This window comes from Meleagris gallopavo, chromosome 1 (genome assembly GCF_905368555.1).
Source record: "Meleagris gallopavo chromosome 1, MGAL_WU_HG_1.1, whole genome shotgun sequence".
Taxonomy (NCBI): Eukaryota; Metazoa; Chordata; class Aves; order Galliformes; family Phasianidae; genus Meleagris; species Meleagris gallopavo.
The window spans coordinates 91,075,796-91,090,545 of NC_139404.1; the positions used below are offsets into that span (position 1 = coordinate 91,075,796).

Here is a 14,750-nt window from a genome sequence, read left to right on the forward strand (position 1 = left end):
AAGGAGGAGTATCTTGCCTGAGTCTCATCTGCCTTTAAACTTTGGGAAGGTTAAAAATGATTGGAAAGAATGAAACTGAAGCATGAGAGCCTGCAAAGAAAGCTGGTATACTATAACCAAACTGTTCATGCTTACACAGACACATGAGATAGTGTTGTAAAGTGTTTCTAGACACTGGCATACATGTTTAGTGTCTACAGAGAGCATGTCCTATGTCAGAAGGTCCACTCTGCAGTGCACTGTGTGCTTTCATTTTGAGCATCTTTGGAATGAATCCACATGAGGATGTTTGTTCTATCAGTGCCTGAAGGAGTTTCATTTTTTATTTTGTCTTAAGCATAGGCGAAAACAAGACTCCTATTTATATATATATATATATATAAAGTGGTCACATTTGAGATTGTGTTGCAAACAAAGAACAAACCTACAGAGAATATAAAATCAGCAGCCTGCTTTACCGGCCCCATAGGGAACCAGAAATATTTTAGCTGAAAACCTGCTTAGTGGTCCCTGTTTGCCTCCTATTCAATCAAATCAAATGTGTTTAAGTATTGAAGTGTGTTGCTTTTTAGTGCATGTACAATTGCCAGAGAGACAACAATTCTGCATGATTCCTGCCTGGAGCTATCAGAAAACTGTATAATTGTTCATTGGTTCACTTAGCAGAGACCTGTGTTTTTCAGGATGATGGGTTGCCAGCACATGGATAGTTTAAGTGGAAATGATATATGCTACCATACATTTGGTTCTGCTGATTTCCTGTGATGGCCATTGCAGGCTGGAGCACAACCTGGCTTGCAGTACCTGCTCAAGCATGATGAAGATATGTGTGGTGACCCTCTTCTCTGTGCTGTGCCACACCGCTTACAGAACCCAATGACTTGTTTAAAACTTGGGTGAGTACGTATATAGGATCTGCCACCACAGCAACTACTGGGGCTCAAGGAGAAACACAAGGATTTTTAGAAGACTGGAATGTTTTCTTTCTGCGTCTCTCCAAACTCACTGAAGCCTGAACATCACTCAGAAGAAATGTTTGATTGGCCTTATAGATCTCATTCATGCATTCAAGGCCAGCCTGGTCTGGTGGTTGGTGACCCTGTACATAGTAGGGGGGTTGAAACTAGATGATCATTGTGGTCCTTTTCAACCCAGGCCATTCTATGATTCTATGATCTCAGAATAAGGCTCTCGGTTCAAATGCTTTTCCTTTGCTATCGAACACACCATCTCTGGTTCCCAGAGACCTCTCTACTCAGCTCAGTGATAAAAGCACTTTTTAACACCATAGCTGCTGTGTTCCCACGCCTGTTGCTGTCATGAGCGAGGCCAGTCTTAAACAATAGCAGAGGAATAAAGAATAGCCTTGCTAATCAATATCCTGCCTAGACGCTGAGTCAGGTGGCAGCTTGGGCCTCTTTAAAATTCCTGCATTGTTCCTGATTTTTCATTTGACCGGTGTAAGTTTTTATCTTTAAAGAAAGAAAACACATGGGACCAACTGTCTCTGCCTGCTGTGCTATTCCCTTCCCATCCACCCCCACTCAGTTTCGGCATCTTTGTCCTGTGGTAGCACATGAGTGGGGGGTGGAGGCAGCAGTTGTTGGTCTGGAGCTTTTGCTGAGCATGATGTCCTGTGATAAGAAGAAGGTAGCAGTGGTCTGAGTAGGAGTCATGTATGTCTACAAGGCTTTGGAGAACTACACCTCTGACACCTATATATCCACGTGGGCTCATATTTGTGTGATTGGTCTTTAAATGGTCACAAGGACAGGCAAGAATGCAGGCAATTTCCTGGAAATTTTTTTCACAGATGAATGTTTGGAGCTCTGGCAGGGTGCTAGGACAGTCTGTGTGCGAACAGACATTTGGAAAACTGACAATGACAGTATTTGCTAAAACAAACTGTAGCTCAAGTTCTTGAATCCATGTTGGTTGCACTACAAGCATTTTGCAGAAGGAAAAGGAGTTCAGGGTGGATTTATGTAATCTCTCAGTCTCACAGGGCCTGCAGGCCAGTTGAGGGCTTTATTCAGCTCCTGTCACAGCCCAGTATGACTCCCAGGCTGCTCTGGCTGGCCTAGAACAGGAGCCGGTGGCTGTGCTTTCCCCTTGCCAGAAGCCCTGCATCAAAGACTGATAAGGAGGAAGATCACAGATGCCCCCAAGATTTTCCTTAAAGCTGGGGAGTCTCTCAGAACTTGCTGTGTCTCCTTGGCTCTGCTTGACTCCTGCTGAAAGGCCCCAGCAAAGAGGGAAAGCGTGGTCCTTGCTGTGCCACCAGGCAGGAACTCTTGGAGCTGGAAAGGGAACTGGTAAGGGTTACACTTGTGCATGTAGATCCGAGATAAGAGTTGACCTATCCTTCACCCCAAACTGAACTCCCTGAAGCTCAAAGAAGGTAGGGAGACCTTGTGAAAATGCTGGGGGAAACCCGCCAGGCAGGCAGACTTGCAGGTCTTGCCCAGGGCTGGGAGCAGACATGCTGTGAGCAACCCTACCTCAGATGCTACTGCTGCAGACAAAACCAGGAAGGTGTGGGATTTCTGCAAAACCATGTGCTCTCAAGAGCTTGCTTGGTCCCAGACTAAAACACTTGAAGGCCAGCAGCAAAGACAAAGAAAGGAGCTCAGGGTGCCTGCCAGAAGCCTTGATCCAGAGCAAGGGTGCAAAGCCTGGCTCTTTGAAACCAGAACTGTTAGACTGCTGCCAGGGCCCAAACACCTGGTGTGGGGCTCACTTGACAGGGAGCAGGGTTAGCCCCATTCCTGGAAACATTCAAGGCCAGGTTGGATGGGCCCTGGGCAGCCTGAGCTGGTGGGGGATAGCCCTGCCCACAGCAGGGACTTGGGAGTGCGTAGGCCCTTCCAACCCAAACGGTTCTGTGATTCTGTGGTTCTATGCCTGTGTCAGTCAGCATCCTCTCTGCGTCTCCAGCAGCAGGCAGTCTCCCAGCACACACTGCCCTGCCTGCACAAGCCATGCTCTCCCTGCAAAGATGAAAATGGCTGCCAGGCATAAGATGGCAGGGAGGTGTGAGCAGGGCCGCTATGCACTGCCACCAGCTTGCTCTGGCAGTGGAGAAGGAAACTGTGCTCAATAAATTCTTTTTTCTTTAGTGCAGATAGTCTGCACTAGTGTGACATAGTGATATGTGTTACAGACACTGTCACGATCTCTTCTCTCAACCCAAACAAATATAAGCAGGGCAACAACCACACCAAGGCCAGTCTTCCTCTCTAGTAGTTACTCAGCACGCCCCAGCCTTGCACAGGCAGAACCTCTGGAGGTGAGCTGAGGATTTCTTTCAGTCTGGGCCTCTACACAGAGGCTGGTAAGGATTGCATTGGTATCAGCTGGGAAAGGGGATGGATGTTGCAACCACACCTGTCCCACAGGAATATAACGGAGTCCTGTAGCTCATTATAGTGGTTGATGGTGCTTGCTGTGTGCTAGAGCTTGTTCGTAGTACAGTCTGCAAGTTTGTTGCTTCCCTAGAGCTATGTTGCTTGGGCAGTTGGATGTCAGCTGTGATAGCTCTGGAGGAGATGCCTCTGGAGGATATGTGGGTGGATCCTTACTACAGAGGTTTGTGGAAGAGTCTGCTGAATTTCAAGCTGTTTTGAAATACTGTGACCATTCTCTGCCCACTTAAGCTATTTCTGCTGTTGCACTGCAGAGTTACTGGTCACCATGACAAGGATGGAGCAGGGGTACTTTGACTGTGATGTCGTGTATTGCTCTGTTGCATGGTTAATATTCAGGCTTGCTGGCTGCTTACATGATTTCTAGCTTGGGGATTGTGCCAACAGTTGCACAGGAGAAATGATTTTCTTGTGAGCCTCTTCATCTGCCCCTGAAAATCCAAAGGAGACTCTCAGGTTCTAATCAAGCCATTGTTCAGGGCAGGTTTCCTAAGTCCTGGAGCTCCCTTGTTCCTGGGGTTAGTCTCCGTGGGTTGAATGCCAGGCGTTCTGCTGGAGGCTCTGCTCAGCTCCAGGCGGAGTGCAGGAATGTTTGCCTGGGAAAGCAGTCTTCTGGGGGAGTGTATCTCTCAAAGGGAGTCCTCTGTTCTGGGAGGGAGTGGTGGGAAGGAACTAAAGCAACTGGGCTAACCTGCTATCATAATATCTGAATGATAAAAAAAATCCCTTTAATGCTCACCAGGGAACCTGTGTGGGTTTCATAAGAAAGGATTTGTTCCAGAGGAGGTGAGCTGGCTGTCTTGACTCTCAGTTGTGTACCAAAAAGGGAGGGCAATATGTGCAGCCTGCCAAAGCAGCACTTGGTAAGAAGGCGACTGGGCTGCACAACATCAGCACACACGTGGTCGGTGGGGAAGCGCGAGTCCAGCTTCAATCCTTGTCAATGGCACCTCGTTGACTTTTAACACTTCCTTATCATGTCTGCACTCACCTCATAGCAGCACTGATAAAATGCCATCACTGGTGTAATCTCCTGAGCAGCTCTGCAGAAAGCGCTGCAGAGCATGAGAGGCTGAAACGCTGGCAGCCGGCAACTGGTGTGGGACTCCAATCCAGACCACGGTAATAAAGCAAAGGCTCTAACCTGAAACAACTCTGGGGCAGAATAACTTCCAAGATGTATCGAACACCAGAGGTGCTGATCTACTGGTATGATTGGCATGGCAGCACAGGAATGTTGTGTTAGAACAGGGGTTTGCTGAATTTGGAGTAACTATTGCTTTTCAGAACCTGTTGGAATTGGAAATGTAAGCTGTCTGATGTGCTTGCGGGGTATTAGTACCTAGGGTTATAAGCACTGTGGCGGTGGGAATGACTGCACAGGTTATTTTGTTCTCCTTATTTCAGAAGTCTCTTATTTCTCTCTGTTGGGGTATGAAGTAGTTCTTGTACTAATCTGAATTATCAGTAGAAGTGGGTACCATTTCTGAATATCTGACTTCTACCTGTAGGCCCACAGCAATTAAAAGAACATGTATTATTATTACAAACAAGCAGCTCGCAGTGATACTCCTGAGACTGCCCTCCTTACCAGTTTGAACTAGGGAACCCTGAATATAAAAACTCAACTACTACTGAGCAGATACATCGTTTTGAAACCTGTGAATGATGTCAGACTGATGTACAGCTCCTCATCACTAGAGGAAAGCAATGAAAGTTGTAGTGGAATTGGCTGGAAAGAAGCACTTTCCTTCTGAGTGGGACATATGTATGTTTAAAATGTTGTTTTAAAATAATAATACTAGACCTATTGCTTTTCTTCCCGAATTGGAGGCAGAAGTCATGAAGCTAAAATTCCTTGCTGAAGAAAAACTTCCAAAAATAAAATGAAATTTTGCTGAAGACTTTTTGTCAAAGAACTTGGAGATGAAGATCTCCACTTCTTGATGGCTGAAGATGCAATTACATTTTTGCTGGTCCAACTATTTTAAACATTGAAAGTTGAAATAAGGGGCTTCTCCTTTAGAAGAGGGATCGTCATTAAGAACAGATGTTTCAATGAAAAATTTCAGTTTGATTTGCTTCTTTAGCCTTCCGTCCTTATTAAGAAAATAATTTTGCATATATTCTTTTCTTCTTGGGACTATGGCTCCACTCCGTGTTGTCATCTACTGACTTTTACAGTTGTGCATCTTTTATATGGCACTAGTCCTGCAGTTAACCATGCAATCATTTCCACGTGCTGCAGTCTCTGCAGGATGGAACAAACTTGCTGCATTCTCTCGACTCGCATCATCTTTTGCAAATTGTTCTGCTCCACTACTTGCTTGGATACCCTGAAGTCTACTCAATACTATAATCCCAAGGCTGTTCTCACAGGAATATCTAATGTTGCCCCAGCCACCTCTAGAAGTCTTCGTCTTTTGATCCTTCCCTTCCTTCCCTTCCCTTCCCTTCCCTTCCCTTCCCTTCCCTTCCCCTTCCCTTTCCCCTTCCCTTCCCTTCCCTTCCCTCCCCTTCCCTTCCCTTCCCTTCCCTTCCCTTCCCTTCCCTTCCCTTCCCTTCCCTTCCCTTCCCTTCCCTTCCCTTCCTTCCCTTCCCTTCCCTTCCCTTCCCTTCCCTTCCCTTCCCTTCCCTTCCCTTCCCTTCCCTTCCCTCCCCTTCCCTTCCCTTCTTTTTTTTTTTTTTAAACTGCTCTCCCCCTCTATTTTTTCTGCTGTTTCTGTCCAACATCTTGTACTTCAATCTCTTTGTTCTGGCGTCTTTCCATTTCTTCAGTCTTCCATCATTCCCGACCAACATCTAGAACTTGATATGTGGAAAAACTGGGTCTTTTCCCAAGGCTACTTCTCTTCATTACCTCCAGTATTTCTCCTATTCTCCTTGAGAATGACATCCAGATTACCACATTTCACTCTATCCAAGCTCTGTTTTGCATGTGGATCTGTCAAATCTCAAAGTTCTTTCTTAAATTCCTGACTTTTTGCCTACATCCTCAAAGTGAAATGCTCCATTTTCCTCAGTTACTGCTGTGCTACTTGCAGTCCCCAGCCTTCTGCCACACATTCCTGCACTACACCTGAGTTCTGCTGCCTTACCCTTCTCATTCTTCAGCTTCATGTTCCTTCTGTGGCTCCTCTGTCAGGTTTCATCCTCTCCATGTGGATTCTATGTCCATGTTTCATGGCTGGTGCTATCTCCTCATACCATCTTCCAGAGCAGTGTTTTACTGCTTACTGATGACTCTTTCTGTATCTATTCACTCACCAATAGGCCTTTTTCCAAGGCTTCAAAATTTCTTTTCCTGCACTTCAGTGTTTTTTCTTTAATGCTGTTTATACGAGGCAGGATCATGAGCACAATATATTTGAGATAGTAAGCATACAATTCCCCTTGAAATGAATACTGCTAGCTACCCATCTAGGAGTTAGGCTTTTGTGTATCAGTGGGCCACTTGGCACCCTGTTATCTCTTGAGACTAGTAGTAAACTACTGAAACCACCTCACCAGTATTGTGCCTGAAGAACCCAACGTTCAAGGCTTACTTCAGTCTGCTAGAATCCAGCAGCAAGTTGGATCTCTATGTATCTTGCTGTTAGCACCTAATCTCTGGTTTTCAGAGAAGGCATATCAGATCAACTGGTGCACAGTGCAGGACTTACAGTGTTGTGGCCAGTGTGTAAAACGCAGGAGGTACATTTAATTTCCTTCTTTTCCTGGTGGATGGGAAAGAGCATCCAGCCCCCTCACCTCTGAAATGTGCTGTTCTATGAGATGGAGGTAGCTATGACATTGATATCAGCTCAGTGAATCAGAATAGCGCATGGAAGGAAATGTACTTAATTCTAGGTGAAGCTGCTATGGTAATAAATAGTGGAACTGTGCTTTCTTCATATCGCTCTAGTAACCTGCTCACATAAGACCAAGACTGATGTTTGCACTTTATCTAGCTGCTTGGTTAATTATTCTCTGAAAGTTTCAAGGAGCTTCCTTGTCAGATTTGGGTGGATTTCATCCTAGAAAGTCCTCCACCCTTGAAGGGTGGAGCAGTTTGCCTGAGAAATTTGAGATCACTGGGAAAAAACGTTAAACTTCATTTGTTCTTTTTCTCTCCTCCCACCCCTGGTCTTGCAAAATATATTAATTGCTGGACTGTTGGATGCTGCCACCACCAATGTGGCTCTTTTTACTTTCTCTCTGGAGTGCTTCTTGACAGAAACATTCATCGTTGTCTTAGACCAGGAAGGACAGCAAGGTGGTGTCCTGCTTTCAAAGGAATGTCCATGCTAGAACTAAATGCAAGATGTCTGTGTCCTGCATAAGTCATGTCACTGTCTTCCCATGGGCAGCCTATGTGTCTGCTCTTCAAGCTGCTGTTATCTCCTGGGGTTGCTCTGCAGCACACAACACCAGCTGCCTCTGCTCTGTCCAACCTGTGGCAGTGAGGGGATACAAATTACTAGCTGAGCTGTTGCTGTGCTCAGCAGAAGCGGACTCACATTTGCAATGGTCCTGGTGTAATTGTTTCATGCCAGCAAAAATAAACGGAGGAGAAGGAAAAGGGAATAGAGCAAATAAAAAGCAGGACACGGAGATAATGGGACTGGGGAAGTACTCCTGATGTTATAATGCCACCAGACTTAGCGATTTCTCTAGCTCCTGCTGTGCTTTGTTAAAAATGAGGCTAGCTAGCAGCGGATCTGAATGTAACAACAGAGAGGAGAATGAGAGGAGCCATGAAAAATGCATGAAATAAGTGGATTTTTAAGGGGACTTAGAAGTGGCAGTTTTCAGGTTGTGGCCTAGTGCCTGCACATGTCAAGTGATTGGGATGCTGCAGAAGGTATGCAGAGTGTGCAGCAAGCAAAGCACACGGCCATGTCATCAAACACAGAAAGCAGAGCACTTGGGCAATGAGTTACTGGAACTGCTGAGGGATGATGGTGCAGCTGAGTGAAAGATGCAGCTTAGCAGTAGGTTCTAATGCTGCAGAAATGGGGATGGGGATTCACGTTGTTAAGAATAAATGGATTTATGGGAAGGATAGTGGTGGTTATCTGGTAACCAGAAACTTAAATGATCAAAGAGTTTATTAAACCCTTCTGACTTTTCCTTGCTCTTCCAAAAATATATCGTGGCTGTGTGGAAGGTCACCTCCCATCCGTTCTTAGATGTTAATCACCCTCTTCAATATAGGTAGCCTATCAGATTGCATAGGCTAGGCGAACACTGGGATATATGATAGCCCATTTGCTGAACTGGGGGATCTAAAGGTAAGATTGCTATCTGGAAGGCAAAGATATCTGTGAGGGGAGGCAAGATTCCTAGTCTCTTCAGCTGTTTGCCCTGAAAATGGAAGGAGAAAGGATTTCAAATTCCAGAAGCCCTTGCAGGCTCGAGGCTATAAACAGGCTTTTCCTGTATGAATCATAAAGGATCTAACAGTAACTATGAGATGCTTGTTTTTCCATACAGTTCAAATACTACTGGAGTATGCTTTGTGAGGGGATGAAGCCCATCAGTTAAGGGGAATAAGGGTACCTAAGGCTCCGAGAAGATGGGTATTGAAGAAAGAGACATGGAGTAAAGAAGAAGAAATGAAAGGCTTGGTCAACCTGACGCAGAGGGAGACAGGCTAAGGAGTCAAAAATATACAAAGAGAAAGATGGAAAGATGGAGAAAAATAATTAGGAAGGTATGGAAAAAGAATTAACACTGTATTTTACATGGGGAAAAATGTCCCAGGTGTGGAATACATGCCATATATGCCGTGTTATTGTTATTTTTTAGCTAACTATTCTAGAGGCTTCTATGGGGGCAAATACATGAAATTAAGGGACCCCAAATATGTGATCCTGCCCCTCTACTCTGAACTGGCGAGGCCTCCCTTGGAATACTGTGTCCAGATGTGGAGTCCTCAGTACAGGAGAGATGTAGACCTGTTGGAGTGTGTCCATAAGAAGGGCCACAAAAATGATCCAAGAGATGGAACACCCCTGCTATGAGGACAGGCTGAGAGAGATGGGGCTGTTCAGCTTGGAGAAGAGAAGGCTCTGGGGAGTCCACAGAGCAGCCTTTCTGTATCTAAAGCAAGGGATGTAAGAAGGAAGGGGACAGACTCTTTAGCAGGGTCTGTTGTGATAGGACGAGGGGAAATGATTTCAAATTGAAACAGGGGAGTTTTAGATTGGATATAAGGAAGAAGTTTTTTTACAATGAGGGTGGTGAGGCACTGGCAGAGGTTGACCATGGAGGTGGTGAATGCCCCATCCATCCCTGGAGACACCCAAGGTCAGTCTGGACAGACCTTTGAGCACGTGATGGAGCTGTAGGTGCCCCTGTTTACTGGGGAGTTGGAGTGGATGGCCTTTAATGGTCCTTTCCATCTCAAACAGTTCTGTGATTCCGTGAAGTCTATGCTGCCAAAAGTAATGTGAGGGAATGACCAAGAGAATGTACTTGATGTTTTGCTATGTGGTTCATAGAGTAAGTGTTGCATGTGGTAGCCATGAATGTTCTTTATCCTCAGTCTTCTTGCTAGCTTGAATGCAATGATACTGCAGCTTAGGTCTCTGAAACTGTTCTTGGTATATAAGCTCTTTACATTAGAAATATTCATGGGCCTGTTGCCATAGGCCACAACTTTACCTTGCAGTGCATAATATGCAGGATATCGATGCTTGGAAGCACTTGTATTTCATTGTTGATGCTTGTGTTGCTCTGTATTTTCTAGTCCTAATCACGAAACTAAAGCGAATGTCACTCAAGATTTAATATCTAAGAGCATGCTGCAGGGGTTGGTGTTTCCTGACACCAATGGCTATTGTTTTACCTTATAACCACACCTGTCTTCCAAAGCAGAAACACCAAACTTGAGCAGCCTGCAGTGTACTAGCCTCCCCTCTGGCACATGGCCTGACACAGAAATGGACAAACTGCCTGGATGATGTGGGAAACCAAAGTGTTACTCTCAACTAAAACATTATCTTCTAGGAGGTAAGTTGTTCTTGGATCAGCCACCTCAGACAGCTGGGGAAAGCATCCTTCCAGGAAGGTTTTGTGTCACTTGAGCACTTTGCTTACAATGAACAAAGACACTGGATTTCATTCCTCCTTATACAGTGATCCACTATAAAATGGGAAAGAACAGACACTCCTACAGATACAGGCTACTGAGACTCCATTGTGGATGGAAGAGCTGCACAGTATGATGTCAGATCCATGAGCTCTTCTTCATGGGAGGGCAGAACTCACCTTTTTCCTCATGGATCTCATCAGTCAAGGGTGTTGCCTCACCTCATTCATTGCCCAACAAACAGATACAGTTAGGAGTTAGTAGCTGATCTTCAAACATCTCTTGGGAATCTGTGTTTTTACTTATTTGTAATTTGTGTAATGCACCTGAAGCAATCAGGCAGTGGGAACGCAGTCAGCTATTTATTTACTCAACAACCGAAAAGATGTGAGTTCTGTATAACAGTGTAAAGGAAAGTTTCCAACTGTCTAACCTCCTGTTTTGACTTCCCTTTGGCATCCTCCTGGGCCCCAGTTCCTTTAAGAACTGAAAACATGTATTTTACTATGCATTGTCACCAGCTCCTGTGATGCAGTGAAGTTAATAATGTGCATAAGCTTTGCCAGATGAAGGACCAGTAGACACTTTGAGAACAAGTTATTCATGTTCCTGTGTTCTGGTGAGAAATTTTATGCCTCTGACAGACAAAATCCCAGCAGCAGTTCAAGCATCATAAATCACTTACTTTTATCTCAACCAGAGAGGGAAAATTGCTGTTTAAAGTAGAGGTCTGCTTATGGAAACATGGATTAAGTGGTAACTTTTACTTTAAAACATCAAATTAAACAAGGTAGACTGAATTAGGAATAAGTAGCGCTGGCATATTGCTTCTAGAAGTTTGTGGTGGTGGTGGTTCTTGCAATGCCAGCATTAGAACTTTACAGGAAATGTGTCACTTCCCAAATAGATGGGGTTATGCAATTGTAAGGGGAAATAAGTGTTTCAAAGTTACTCTGTGTTGCTGTGTATTATTGAACTCTGATCAATCACCTGAAAGATAGTGAGATAGTCATTGAATGATAGTAATGAGTGAAAAATCAGTAATGCAGTTGAAAAAAAAAAAAAAAAAAAAAAAGGACATTGCAATAGCCTGGATCACTTGGAAAGATGTATCCAAGCATAACATTAGTTGTTGCAAGTCACATGTCAAAGGATAAGGAGTACAGGCTATGCTTATCAGTTAGCAAGTTTGTCTTGGGCAGCAGTGACAAGGAAGGATGGGGACTGGAGTGGCTCACTGGCTGACAACAGAATTCCAGGATGGTGCTGTAGCTGGGGAAACGCATGCAACTTTTGGTAAATAACTTCAGGATGAATAGCTCTAGGAGAGAGTGGGTGTGTGTATCATTTAGTACTAACATTGTTACTTCCCATGTACTCTATTTAGTGCTTTTGTTGGTGGTTCCTGGATGGGAGAGGCTTCAGGGAATATGCCTGAGTTGTTAGAGTTGGAAATGTGCCTTCCAGTGAAAGAGTTCAAAGAAGGGAAAATTATGCTGAAGGCTAGCTTTTGTAGTGTATGTATATATATACCTATATGTGGAACAAACTTTTTGTTCTATCAGACTGAAGTGAAGAACGAATTAATGACTGATTCAATTTGAAACTTTTTTTTTAAAGCATCAAAAGAGGACTAATTTTTTAACATCGAGTGCAATTAATCACTGGAAAAGCTTGCTGAGGATTATGGAGGATTCTTCACAGGTGGCTTTTAATTTGTCTAGATTCTTGTCATAAAGTAGACACTTGTGGAGATGGAAAGGATTTCTGCCAAAATTTCTGGCCCAGGTTTTCTAAGGTGTGAGTCTCGATGATTACAGTAGTTCTTTCTGCAATTGCCGCCTGAGTTTGTCTCCCTTGTTGGCAGGCAAGTGGTTGAGTTGGGCCTCAGAGCAAGTGATGAAGGCATCCCCTCTCAACCCAAGCTGTTACTCTTTTTCACCTTGCTTTGTACAAACAACCTGCAAACAACCAAGTCATATCACTCTTGCTCTTTAATCTTCAAATCTTATTGCTCCAGTAAGTAGCTCTCCTTGACCCCACTCTGTTCCTTTTTCCCATGTAATCATCTACCCCAGTTTGGGATTAGCAGCTACCTCCACCACTGATGATGGTGGAAGTGAGTAGCAATGTTTCCAAAAGGAGCTTCCATCAGTCTCAACCTGCCACCAGCCTCTCATCTCCAGAGTCCCATTTCACTATCTATGCTGCTCCCAAGGGTTTGACTGTGTTGTACAGGATGGGAGAAGACAGAGGCTTCAGTGGGAGCAACAAGACCCTTATCTTTGCTGGGAAAAGGGTGCAAGGGCTAGATGCATTCCTCTCACCTAACTTTTTTTTTTTTTTTTTTTTTTCTCTCACCAATGGGCATTTTTGTTTGTGTAGAAATTAAAGAATCATCTAGGTTGGAAAAGGCCTTTAAGATCAAGTCTAACCATTACCTAACTCTTCAAGTCCATCATGAAACCACATCCTTAAGTGTCGCATCCACACATCCCTTAAATACGTGCAGAGATGGCATATATTTTCTCACTTGAGAAAATAGACTGACAGCCTCCTTTCAAGAGAGTGATGAGTTGTCTCCTCAGTCTCCTTTTCTCCAGGCTAAATCCCAGTTCTGTTTTTGGTCCCTTCATCAGCTTCATTGCTCTTCTCTGAATGCTTTCTAGTAACTCAGTGTTCTTGTAGTGAGGAATCCAAGCTGAACACAGCACTCTAGCTGTGGTCTCACCAGTGCTGAGTAGATAGAAAATCACTTTCTTGGTCCTGCTGGGCATGTTATGTCTGAGGTAAGCCAGGATGCCATTGGCCTTCTTGGTCACCTGGGTGCAGTGTGGGCCTATATTCAGCTGGCCACCAACCAGCATCCCCAGGTCCTTTTCTGCTGAGCAACTTTCTAGCCACTCTTCCCCAAGCCTGTACTGCTGCACTGAGTTGTTATGCCCAAGTGAAGTACCTGGAATTTAGCCTTGTTGAATGTCATGTGGTTGGATCCCTGTCGGTATTGCTGTGATTTCAGAGTTTTGCTTTGTTTCTTATTTTCTTTCCCACAGTGTTAAACTATAGCAAAGCTGTGCATGTGGATAAATTGTTGGGGGTAGCACAGCTCTTAAAAATTTGTGAGGAAAATGCTGGGAAGATGAGTGGTGCCATAGAGGGCAAGAATGTGTGCCAGCAGAGGCTCCAGGCCTTTGTGTGCAGTCAGTATGTGCAGGTACTTGATGTAGCAGTATTTCCTAAGAAAATACAATGGCTACTGCCCAACTTCGTGGAATAAAGCCAGGAAGGGCAAAGTGTCCCTGTGGGTGCAGGAAGGTGCTGCGTGGAGCCTGATGAGGGGTGGTAGGCGGGAGAGGAGCTGTGAACGTGACTGCTGAGGCCACACAGGGTTGGGAAGCTTTTCTACTTGTGATTTCACCTGGACTGCATGCCAACCTCAGCACACAATGTTATCACTGTGAGCCAGCACATGGTCAGGACGGCTGTGTTAGCGAAGTTGGGGCCCCAAGAGACCTTCTCCAGTCCTCAGCTTTTTGCTTTGAAGGCTTATGCCAGAATCACATCATGGCTTCATTCCCTGGATTTGTTTCCAGTGGCACTGGATCGCCTCTGGTCATTGATAACCTGTGCCACCACAGCTGCTATCTTGTGGTGGAGAGTAAAAATGAACAGCATTGTCAGGAACTGAAGCAGGGACCTCTGCTCTACCCCACCCCTCTCTGGCAATCTGTGCTGTTCTTGGCTGTTTCCTTATCTAGGCTTTATTACTGTGCAAAATAGCTGAGTTAATGACTCAAAAGGAACGCTTGGTCCCTACTGTGCAAAGACTATGCTGTTCAGATACAGACCCTTCCCTAGGAGATCTTTCCCCTTCCTGTAGCCCATGCAGCAGTTGAAAACTTAAGAGCTCTTGGATAAACATGGTCCTTTGTCTTCTTGGGCCAGTTCTATGGCAGTGGGTTCCATGGGTGGGAGACGTGGTCTGTGTATGACCATCTTTATTTTTGTCAGTAATAAATATCTTGCCTAAAAGGGACATCATTAGAAGCACTTGGCATTTTCACAGCTCTCCTTACATGGCAGTCCATGGAAATTTCATCTTCTCTCTGTGAGGCTGTTCTTCTCTCCGAGGTCAGTGCTGCCTATAGAAGTTGCAGTCTGAGCCTCCTCCTGTGTTAGGAGAAAGTTTGTGATATTTTCTGAGTCTGTTATTTCGTGAATAAGATTCTCCTTGTTTCCTTTTTTTTTTT

At 44.7% G+C, this 14,750-nt stretch overlaps 1 protein-coding gene across 4 annotated transcripts in view; it reads left to right on the forward strand.

The window, feature by feature from the left end:
- The first annotated feature begins 4,493 nt into the window (after window positions 1-4,493).
- Window positions 4,494-14,750, forward strand: part of GJA8 (gap junction protein alpha 8) — a 35,500-nt gene continuing 25,243 nt past the window's right edge. Inside the window, exon 1 of one of the 4 annotated variants that reach the window (XM_085240749.1) lies at window positions 4,494-4,547. The gene's annotated coding sequence lies outside the window, so the exon portion shown is untranslated. Of the gene's footprint in view, window positions 4,548-10,282; window positions 10,422-14,750 lie in introns of those variants that run through there. The other 3 variants (XM_031556475.2, XM_031556473.2, XM_085240765.1) reach the window with 3 other exon arrangements.